Source organism: Elaeis guineensis, chromosome 10, assembly GCF_000442705.2.
Source record: "Elaeis guineensis isolate ETL-2024a chromosome 10, EG11, whole genome shotgun sequence".
Classification (NCBI taxonomy): Eukaryota; Viridiplantae; Streptophyta; class Magnoliopsida; order Arecales; family Arecaceae; genus Elaeis; species Elaeis guineensis.
In genome coordinates, this window is record NC_026002.2 from 31254971 (window position 1) to 31266896 (window position 11926).

General features: G+C 34.5%; 1 pseudogene; it reads left to right on the top strand.

Annotated features, from left to right (window-relative positions):
* The first annotated feature begins 1742 nt into the window (after nt 1–1742).
* Nucleotides 1743–5904, top strand: LOC140852208 (cytochrome P450 71A9-like; annotated as a pseudogene).
* Nucleotides 5905–11926: the final 6022 nt, after the last annotated feature.

The following is an 11926-nucleotide window of genomic DNA, read 5'->3' on the forward strand; positions in this document are numbered from 1 at the left end:
TGGGCATGGACCTATCGGCCCATGCCCTCCGCTACCACTACAGACCTCTCAAAATATTTCATTCAGATCGCAACGCGGACTTTTCAGATTGGGTCATAGTTCGAGCCCATAAAAGATATCCAAAATTCAAGCCACATTAACAAAAATCTTATACAGAAGCCAATATTTAAACGGCACTATATAGTATTGTGCAAGCGGCTTGGATTTTAACTTTGGTGGAACCACATGAGTTTCAAAAGAATACATTTTAAAGAAGATCAAGCAAATCTCCATGTTATGTGTCTCAAGTGAAGTGTAATCTCAACAATCTTATTGAGAAGCGAATATTTAAACGGTTGAGGACCCAATTATATAGCTTCTTGCATAAAGCATATTGTATCACAATGTGGTTTATATATATATATATATATATATATATATATATATATATATATATATATATATATATATATATATATATATATATATATATATATAGAGAGAGAGAGAGAGAGAGAGAGATGTTTTAGGAATAATGGGAGCCTACCATCTATTATGACTTTGTCAAGAAGTGTATCAAAGTCTCAAAAATCTACACAAAAGTGCTTTATAATTGGATCATTAACAAAATTTGTTGCAATCCTTTCTCTACTGGCTCATTTGATTTGCGGTAAGAACTTTTCTTCGTACAAAATAATTTTCTGAGAAATAATTTTGCAGAAAATTACTTCTTGGGAATAGAATTTTGGTATGTTTGGTTGACCATAGGAAGATGACTTATTATAAAGTAACTTATGTTTGGATGAACACCTATCTTCCTGAAAAAATTGTATAAAATATCTATTATACCCTTAGTAGATATAAAATCATACATTTTTACTCATAAACTTTATATAAATATTAATATTATATTTATATTAATATAAATATAATATTAATATATTATAATATAATATTAAACCATAATAATTTATTGTATTAATATAATACTAATATATTAATATTATATTAACATAATATGAATATTTTAATATAATAAATTTATTAATATAAATATAAATATGATATTATATTAGTATAAATATTATATTAATATTAATATAAATATTATATTAATATAAATATTAAAATAATATTAAAATATAATAAATATTAATATTATATTTATATGAATATTAAGATAATATTAATATAAGATTATATTATTATTCAGTATTTCATCCTAGCCATCTATTGATATTTTACTAAATTTTAATTATAGATCTTAAAAGGATATTTTAGGAAAGAAAAAAAAACTACCACTTCTCATGTTACGGGAAGCGCCAAAACTCACCTTCTCCATGAATTTTTACTTCTCATGAAATGTGGGAAGTGACTTCCCATGGGAAGTACTTTTTCCATTCTCTCTCCTCTTAAAACTCTAACTAAACAAAAGGTACTTTCTTCACTTCTCAGGAAGTACCTCTTCCCCCCTCCACTTCTTGTCAATCAAACGAGTCCTACATTGGAAGAGCAATGTTTCAATAGCCAAGGTTCAGACACGTTTGTGATTCTTGGGCCAACTTGTAGATTCTTTGAGACTGGCCCATTGCACCAGTTCCGTTGGAGCTTCAAGTTGATATACTCACCTTGGACCTTGATCATTTTTTATACACCCCTGAATCAATTATTTGTGTTTTTATGGCGAGTATTTAGCACATAAAATATGGAGGATATGAAGATAAAGAGACAGGAGTTTTTGGGAAGGAGAGAAAAAGTTAGAAATGGGAGATGCATGTGCCCCACGAGTGATGGTTTGTGTTATAAATAAGTTACACTAGAATAGGAATTTCAAAAGAACATCGAAGCAAAGCCAAAGAAGTTCTTATCCCACTTGTCTACTTCATTGTCCTTAACCAACAATATCTTCAAACTGGCCATAGATGGAGTCTTTTTCATCCAATTACTAGGTAGATGGAGACTTTTCCATCCAATTACTAGCCCATTGCCCCACATAAGCATGTAAATATGTGGTGCAAACTAGACCACGACCCATGACTTACGGAACCACAATTTTTATTTGGACTCGTATCAGTTAATTAATCTACGATCTTTTCAGTCCATAAAGAAGGAAGAAGTGAACACTCTGGGGCAATCCTCGAGCGGTCCTGTGAATCCTAGTGAGATGTCTTTTTGCCTCTTTAACAACATCACCGCTCGACGAGTCTTCAGCAGGAGGATTTCGAGTAGTGGAAAGTGCATGAGCAGCAAATACCATGGTCTCCCAAGAAAGATGTTTTCTTTATTGGGTGGGTTTATTTTAGGGGACTTCTTTCCCATGATTGGGTGGTTGGTTGTGTTCATCGGCACGCGGGTGAGACTTGAGAGGAGCTTCCATGCCATGGACGAACTTCCAGAGGAGGAGATTGAGAAACACATGCATGCATGGTGGAGGAAATTGTGATGACTTCATTAACGTTCTCCTTGGGCTTCAAAATGATCCAACCCGAGGATTTCCGTGACATGCATGCATGGTTGCCTTCACAGGAATGGATGGGCCAAACTTTTTTTCACGATTTAAAGATGAGAGTATACGCAAATACACGCATTTACACACAAGTAGCTCTTGTTGCACTTACTTGAAAGCAGATTTGTCAACAGTTAATACGTGCGAAGAAAGTCCAATGTGCTGAGGCTCATTGGACCATCCAATGGTTAGATGGGCATTAAACCTACTTCCCCTTCTTCAAATGATGGTATGTTTAATCAAACGTATGTTTAATCAAACAGATCAAAGAAGCGACCATTAAAGACATCTCCAATCTGGATGTGGTGTGATTCACATATGCAGTATGTGTCGGGTTTCTTCATCATCTTTTGATTTTTTTTATTTTTTTTGGAGACATACATGATACAATTCGACATACATTCACTTTCAACTATAAATGATACAAGGATACTATTTGTTTTATTTCTGAATCTAAGAGGAGGATGTAACAACAATCATCTGGCTTTTATTAGGAAGTAAGATATTTATAAAATTGACAAGGGGAGAGGTTAAGGAGAGGTCTCACCACCCTGGTGGCAACAAGGAAAAATAAGAACCAGAAAAAAAAAAAAAAAAAAAAGAGGAGGTGGGCTCCATCCCCAAGACCAATTAATAAGCAAAAAAAAAAAAAAAAAAAACAAACAAACAAAAAGAGAGACGGTGGAATATAGAGAAAGACAATTGGCAATCAGAAAACAAGGATGCTTTATTGTGCATATTTTGCACTATAGGATATAGTGTAGTGCTTGTTGATGACCATAGAAAGATAGATGGGTATCAATAGCAGCACATTATGTATAGCATGCAAGACTGCTCTATTTGACAACAATTCATCTTCGTGATCGCTAGCAAGCATTTGTATAGTATGTTGCATTACCAACCATGCATTGCATAGGATCTATGCTCAAAATTATTGGAGTGATGAGTTTTGCTCTCCCATGATGGTTCATAAGTAGGGCTGAAAATGGGCCAGGTTGGCTCAACTTCGGATCGGACTTCGGGCTAGATCCGAACAAAATCATATCAAATTTTGACTCAGATATAAAGCCTATTTTATTTTTGGGCTAAGTTCGGGCCTATCATTGACCTTGCCCGAGCTCGTGCCCGATTGCAAGCCTGGGCCCAAACCCGAATGCCTCCTGTGGGCCTGTGGCTAAGGCCTCCTGCAGCTATGGCAGATTTTCCATCTTGGCAGCTTGGCGTGGTGTGATTCATATATGCAGTACGTGTCAAGTTTCTTTGTCATCTTTTAATTTTTTTTATCTTTTTTGGAGACATGCATGATACAACTCGACATGCATTCACTTTCAACCATAAATTATACGAGTATACTATATTTTTTTTTTAAATTTCTGAATCTAAGAGGAGGCTATAATGATAGTCATCTGGCTTTTAGCAAGGTTCTTCATCATCTTTTGATTCTTTTTGTGTTTTTTCGAAGACATGCATGATACAATTCGACATGCATTCGCTTTCAACCATAAATTATATGAGTATACTATTTTTTTCTTAAATTTCTTAATCTAAGAGGAGGCTGTAATAACAGTCATCTGGCTTTTAGTAAGATTCTTTATCATCTTTTGATTCTTTTTGTCTTTTTTGGAGACATGCATGATACAATTCGACATGCATTCGCTTTCCACCATAAATTATATGAGTATACTATTTTTTTTTTAAATTTTTGAATCAAAGAGGAGGCTATAATAACAGTCATCTGGCTTTTAGTAAGATTCTTTATCATCTTTTGATTCTTTTTGTCTTTTTTTGGAGACATGCACGATATAATTCGACATGCATTCGCTTTCAACCATAAATTATATGAGTATACTATCTTTTTCTTAAATTTTTGAATCTAAGAGGAGATTGTAATAACAGTCATTTAGCTTTTAGTAATGTTTTTCATCATCTTTTGATTCTTTTTGTCTTTTTTTGAAGGCATGCATGATATAATTCAACATGCATTCGCTTTCAACCATAAATTATAGGAGTATACTATTTTTTTTTAAATTTCTGAATCTAAAAGGAGGCTATAATAACAATCATCTCGCTTTTAGTAAGTTACAAAATTGGCAAGGGGGGAGGATTCACAACCCAGCTGGCAACAAGGAAAAATAAGAATCAGAGAAAAAAAAAACGGAGATAAGCTCCATCCCAAGACAAAGCAATGAGCAAAAAACCAGAGATGGGCTCCATAAATTATACGAGTATACTATTTTTTTTTTTTTATTTCTGGATCTAAGAGGAGGTTGTAATAATAGGCTTTTAGTAAGTTACAAAATTGGCAAGGGGGGAAGATTCACGACCCAACTGGCAACAAGTGAAAATAAGAAATAAAAAGGGAGATGGGCTCCATCCCAAGACAAAGCAATAAGCGAAAAAATAAAAAAGAAAAAGAGATGGTGGAACATAGAGAAAGACAATTGGCGACGAGAAAATGAGGATGCTTTATTGTGCATATTTTGCACTATAAGATGTAGTGTAGCGCTTGCTGATGACCATAGGAAGAAAGATAGCTATCAGTGGTGGAACACCATATACAGCATGCATGACTATTTGCATCAGAAAAATTATGTTATATTGACTTCTCAGAAAATGTCAAAAATATTTATGTTATACTACAGGATCTATTCACTGGTGGATCAGATAATTCAGCATCTATCCTGGACTGGGGAATGACTGAGCTAATAAGGAACCCAATGGTTATGAAGAAAGCCCAAGATGAAGTTAGAGGACTCCTTGGAAACAAAGGGAAGGTGGAAGAGAGTGACATTCAACGGTTTCATTATCTCAAGTTCATAGTAAAAGAAGTTCTTCGATTGCACCCTCCAGGACCATTGCTAATCCCTCGTGAATGTATGCAAGACTGCAAGATAAATGGATATGATATACCCAAGAAGACGAGGATATATATAAATGTTTGGGCTATTAATAGGGATTCCCGGCATTGGCAAGATGCAGAAGTCTTCATGCCCGAGAGGTTCGAGGACAACAATTAATATTGATTTCGAGGGCCAACACTTTCAGTTCCTACCATTTGGGAGTGGCCGAAGGATATGTCCAGGCATGTCATTGGGTATGGCTGCCGTGGAGCTTGCCCTTGCTAATCTTCTCTATAGGTTCAATTGGGACTTGTCTGTTGGAATGAGCAAAGAAGATATTGACATGGAAGAGCAATTTCATTTAATACTACACAAGAAATCAAATCTTCTTCTGGTGGCGACCCCAGTTCCTATGGTTGCCTAGGCTTCCTCCATGAGCCAAGTGCATTTTATTCACTATCATGGTCGATAATGATTACAAATAAGGATGGTTTACATTTACATGATAAAAATATGCATCTTATCTTGGTGATTGGGCTGTATCACTTCCTTGTTGTATTACTTTCTTCTCTAAGATAACCTCGGCTCTGTTGTCCCTCTCTTAAATCCCTACCATCGACCCTTTCTCCCTGCAACTCTCCCCCACTCTGTTGTACTTTTCGTTATCATAATGAAGTAAGTGGAGCATTTGCTCGATTTCTATCTTAATGAAACTGCTTGGGCTCTCTTCCTTGGGGAAAAATAGTTAAAGTGAAAAAGAGAAACGAGAAGAAGTCTCTGTATTAGGAAGAAATTTTATTTCGGTAGAGTCTACTAGGGATATTTCTTCTAGTTATTGTATTTTGTAGATATTTGTGATGTCCCAAGGTCTCTTAAATCACTAAAAGAAAACTGGATTTTTGCGTCGAAATTATTTGCTACGAAAATATTTTCATCATAAATACCTATATTCACGATGGAAAAATATTTTCGATGTGAATAATATATTATTTACGATGAAAAATATTTTTCATCGCAAATACAGTTTATTTGCGATGAAAAACTTTCGTTGCAAATAATCAATGAAAAATCAAAATTTTTTTAAAAAAAATAGCTGATTATTTACAATGAAAATTTTTTGTTGCAAATAATTTCGTACTTACGATGGAAATATATGTTTCATCATAATTATTAAATTATTTTCAACGAAAAATTTTCATCATAAATAATCGATAAAAAATTAAAAATTTTTAAAAAAATAAATGACAGATTATTTATGATGAAAATATTTTATCACAAATAATTATATATTTATAACATAAAATATTTTTCATCATAAATACTAATTTATTTGTGATGAAAATTTTTTATCATAAATAATCAGCAAAAATCAAAAATTTAAGAAAAATAAATGATAAATTATTTGCGATGAAACTTTTTTCTGTCGATTTTTGCTCTGCTTCTCTTTCTTTGTCAACTTTTGCCCCTCTATTGTATTAACATTCTCTTCAACTAGCTGTAAAATCCGGACTTACAACTCTCCAAACTTCTTCTTCCACTCATCCCGTTCATCTCCTATCCTTTTATTTTTGTACTAACTCTCAAATTTTTAGGATTTTTGGACCGTCGGCTTACTCAGAAAAAAATATACCGATTCTAGCACAACAAAAGCTGAGGGGGATGAATTGTTGATGGATGCTATATTTCTATCGCTAATATCCTATTATTTACAATGAAAAATTTTGGATCGATCTAATAAAATTAAATCAGATTGGGTCAATCTGGCTCATTTGTACTTCAAAGATCGTGAGCATCAAATAGCATGCATCTCGTATGGCATCGAACGACGTATATGCCGCTTCGCATTGAATGGTTCAAAAATTGATGAAATTTCTATACTCTTTGCATCACATCGGAGTTCTCGTCATCCCCGTTCGCAATCATAATATAGGTGGTGTGCATCTACACCTATCCATCGTATGCCATACGAGCTAGCACGCGCGCGGTGCATCGAATAGCATGCACGCGCTCCATGTATTGAACAAAAATTTATTTGCAATGAAAATTTTATTTTTGGATAAAATTTATTTGAAAGGAAAATAATTTTTGGATAATTTTTTTTACAAAAAATATTTACGATGTAAAAATATTTTGCCGTCACTAATTTTTTGATTAAATTTTTTTAAAGAAAAAAAATTTTAGGGAAATTTTTTTTTTAATCGAAAATTATTAGCGATGGAAATATTTTTTTCAATCCCTAATAATGATTATTAGCGATGAAAAATTTTGTTTCATCGCAAAATAATTTTTTATAAAATTTTTTTGATTAAATTTTTTAGATAGAAAAATTTTTAGAGAGATTTTTTTTTTGACAGGAATTACTAAAGATAAAAAAATATTTTGCATCGTTAATAACACTTATTAGAGACAAAAAATTATTTTTCATCGTAAATTAATTTTTTTATGAAATTTTTTTGATGAAATTTTTTCAGAGGAAAAAATTTTTAGAGAAAAAAAATTGACAGAAATTATTAACGATAGATATTCTATTTCCATTGCTAATAATAGTTTTTAGCAAATGAAATCATCTCGCGTCACTAAAAGTTCAATAAAAATCCGATTAGACCACAAAACCCTCCTTTCGAAAATCACCTACCTCTCTTGGTTCCTGCGAAACCCCCTCCTCTCTACCTCTCTTGGTTCTCGCAAAACCCCCTCTTCTCATAAATCACCTACCTCTCTTGGTTCTCGCTGTCGGAAATCACCTTGTGTCGCTAAAAGTTCAATAAAAATCTGATTAGACCATGAAACCCCTTCTCGAAAATCACCTGCCTCTCTTGGTTCCCGCGAAACCCCCTCCTCTCTACCTCTCTTGGTTCCCGCGAAACCTCCTCTTCTCGAAAATCACCTATCTCTCTTGGTTCTCACTACTGCCGCTACTGTTGCCGTCGCTGCCGCCATCGACTTTCAAAGGTAAACCTCCTTTTTTTTTTTGGCTCCACAAGGAAGGGAGGAGCGAGGGGGTGGGGGGGATGCTCGAGCAGAGAGGAAGGAGAGGAAGGCGGTGGGGGGATGTTTGGCAAAGGTGGGGCAGGGGTGGGGGGCGGTGGTGACGGGCATGGAGCACAAAATGGGGTGAAGGGGTGCCGTAGGGGGTGGGGGGCACGAGCAAAACGAGTCTGGCACCCTGCGCGGTGGGGTGGGGTGGAGGGGCGCCGGGGGGGGTGGGCGGTGGTGGTGATGGGCCGGGGGGGGTCAGTGCTGGTGGCCAGGGGGTGAAGGATGGGGGGTTTTGTGTTCCCATGGATGGCTGTCAGGGCCCGAGGGGAGGAGAGGGGGGTCTGATCGTGTGCAGGCGGGCCGAAGGACCAAGGGCCAGTGCAAGAGGTGGCACGGGGGCCAGGGACGGTGCCAAAGATGCGACGGTCGGCGAGCCAAGGGCGGACGGTTGGGGGGCTTGGGGCGGAGCGGTCGGGGTTTGGGTAGGGGTTGTGGCGTGTGGGGAAAGGGGAAGAAAGGGAAAAAATAAAAAAAAATTATTTTTTAAAAATTAATAATTTATTGATAATAATAATAAAAATAATAATAAGTATTAAAAAATAATAATGATAAATAAAATAAAATAAATTATTTAAAAATATATAAAAATAAATTATTTTTTGTAATAAAAATAATTAGATTTTTAAAATAATGATAAAATATTATTTTAAAAAAAATAATTTTGAAAAATGTGAAGGGGGCATTGACAGAAGGGGTCGGCCCATGAGCTGAATGGGCTGGGCTAGCCCGGGGGTTAAATGCACCAAATGGGCGGGCTCATGGGGCCTGGCCCATTTTTAAGGCCAAATGGGCACCGCGGGGGGTGGAAGGAGACCGTTTAACAGGTTTTGAATTTTGGGTATCAATCCAAATTCTGAACTCAATTAGCTTCATTGGGTTATATGGCACTTTTTTGCATTTTAGACTCTATAGATTGTAATATTTGATCTCAATCCTCAATTATTTATAATTTAATCCCTGTTATGAAATTTATTGCATAAAATTTTCTGTATTACTGTTTGGTCTCAGTTGTTTAATGCACATTACTTTTGCTTGTTATAATTTAAATATTTTGTGTGCTATTTTGTATACTTTTGCTTATTACAATTTAATATAAAAAATATCCATATTTTAAAGGATACTCTACTGAAATTTTTGTAGAAAAATTTTAATATAGAGTTATCCTTTTTTGATAAATTAGCAATGAAAAATTTCAATACATAGTTATCTATATTAGTGGCAGAAATTTTTTTTCATCGTAAAATATTTTTTTATGAAATTTTTTTATTTAATTTTTTTTAGACAGAAAAATTTTAGAGAGAAAAATTTTTTTTGACTGAAATTATTAGCGACAGAAAATAACTGATAGGTAATGCCAAGACTTGATCCATATGATCTAACATCATTCTAAGGCAATTATTTTTAATTGTGAACTCGCTCGCCATGTTTCATCTATTTTATTATATTTTATTATGATTATGATTTAATATTTTAATTAGGATTAGCCGAATCCTCTAGTGAATTTTCAATGCATATAAACTGTTGTTATTAATGAATTTATATTTTATAATTATGTGTTAATTTAACTAATTAATTATATATTTATTTTTATAAAATTTGCATTGCATAGAATCACAGACCCATCTTTTGATTAATGTACACATTCTATGGCATCCATATATTTATATATTTTATTATAGATGGAAGAATTATGTATATTGATCAATTGATTATCCAGTTTGGACAGTTTGAGAATTGTAATTAATTCTATAAGTAATTATAGTAATCAAATGGCATGTTAAGAGTTTGGAAGAAATTTCAGATGGTATTTTTCTTTAGTTCTCCTCAAACATCTTCAGCCATATAGAGAGAACTAAAAAAAAATATTATCAAAATTTCTATCGACCCTGATTACATATCATTTAATTGTGGTAATTAACCTATAGAATTAATATAATTTTTAAATAGGATAGGACCTAACTTTACCTATTAGTTGGTGATAGGATGCATTTATTATATAAGTCACTTTAAATAATAAAATAATTAGATAGCAATTGCTTTGTATTTATATTTATTATGTAAGTCATTTTAAATGATCCAGGTTGAGATTCGATCCGAAATCCGATCTGGATTTAGGTCGGGATCCGATCCAAGATCTGGATCGGGATTCGGTCAGGGATCTAGTTCGAATGAATGTCAGGGATATTTTCTTCGTTGTTAATAGTTTTCTTTATTGTTAGATGGATATCAACAAAAGTTGGATGCATGCCAGAGATATTTTTTTGCTTGAATATCGAAAAGGTATTCAAAATTTTATTGAGTTTGTATGGCATAAGGCTAACAGTGCCAGTAGGATAAAGTTTTCAGATCATTCTTTACAGGTAGTAAGGTGAGGACGAGGTTCGTTGAAGAACCTCATCCTAGAGTATTGAAGATGGAGCATGAGGGACAGCATCTTCATATCAAGTTTCCTCCCAGCTTCACCATGCCTATTAGGGGATGGTGCGTGTCATGACATGTTGAGTTGGGCATCATATGCCGTAGCTATGCCTTTATGATGCTCTTCGATTGACGTCACATTACACCAGCTCAGAGAGAGATCTTCTATAGCCACTTATAGATAAAATAATATTTAGTGAAATATTTAATTAGCACTATATTCTTATAATATTTGTTATTGGCGGGCTATATTTGATATTATTGATTTCGAGCACGATTATGTGCAACGAGCTGTGGATGATCATTATGCTCGCATTTTAAGAATTACCGGCATCGCATTCATCGCCACTGATACACTACAGTGCAGGACCAGGGGGTGCAGGCAGTGTGGCAGCGGATAAATGACAGCATCAGTATCGAGGATTGGGCTATCATATGCCACAGGTATGAGGACCTGGCATATCAAATTAAGCATTCAAAATTTTTTTTAAGTTTAATAATTGAAATATTAAATTTTTAAATTTAATTAATTACTTATTAATTTGACTATTAACTGAACAAGATCGATGTGTTCGAAATATCACGGATCGAGTGACACAAACTATCTCGTACTATGGAGGTTCAAGGCCGTTCGCTCATCGTATAGAACAGATAGTAAGTAATTTCTATTTAGTATATCGAACAGGAGCCAACTACTGTAGACAGTGCATGCAGAATTGTACCGCTCGTGATGCATAAAGTATTTCTCAAAATAAACAGAGTTTAGTCTGACTTATGATTAGCTTTAGTGTGGTGCACAAGGATCAGCGGAAAGCCACCTTGGATGGTCCCACAACAGAAATCGAGGCTCCAGATTAACTAAAAACAATAAGAACCTCTACTTTTTAATCATCCATCCATCTCTTCGGTCCTCCCAATTCATCCCTGCTGTTCAAATTTATCCGTTTGAATGCCAAAGATGGGTGCCAGATGAGGATTGAATGTACTCCCCAGCCATCCATATTTGAGAAAAAGGGACGCCGAAAAGTGTCTCACCCAATGATAATTTTCTTTTTGCCTCCATAATTTTTTTTTATTTTTTAATATGACAAAAACAAAACTTAGATACTCCATATTGAAAACCTTTAATATGCCAAAATAAATG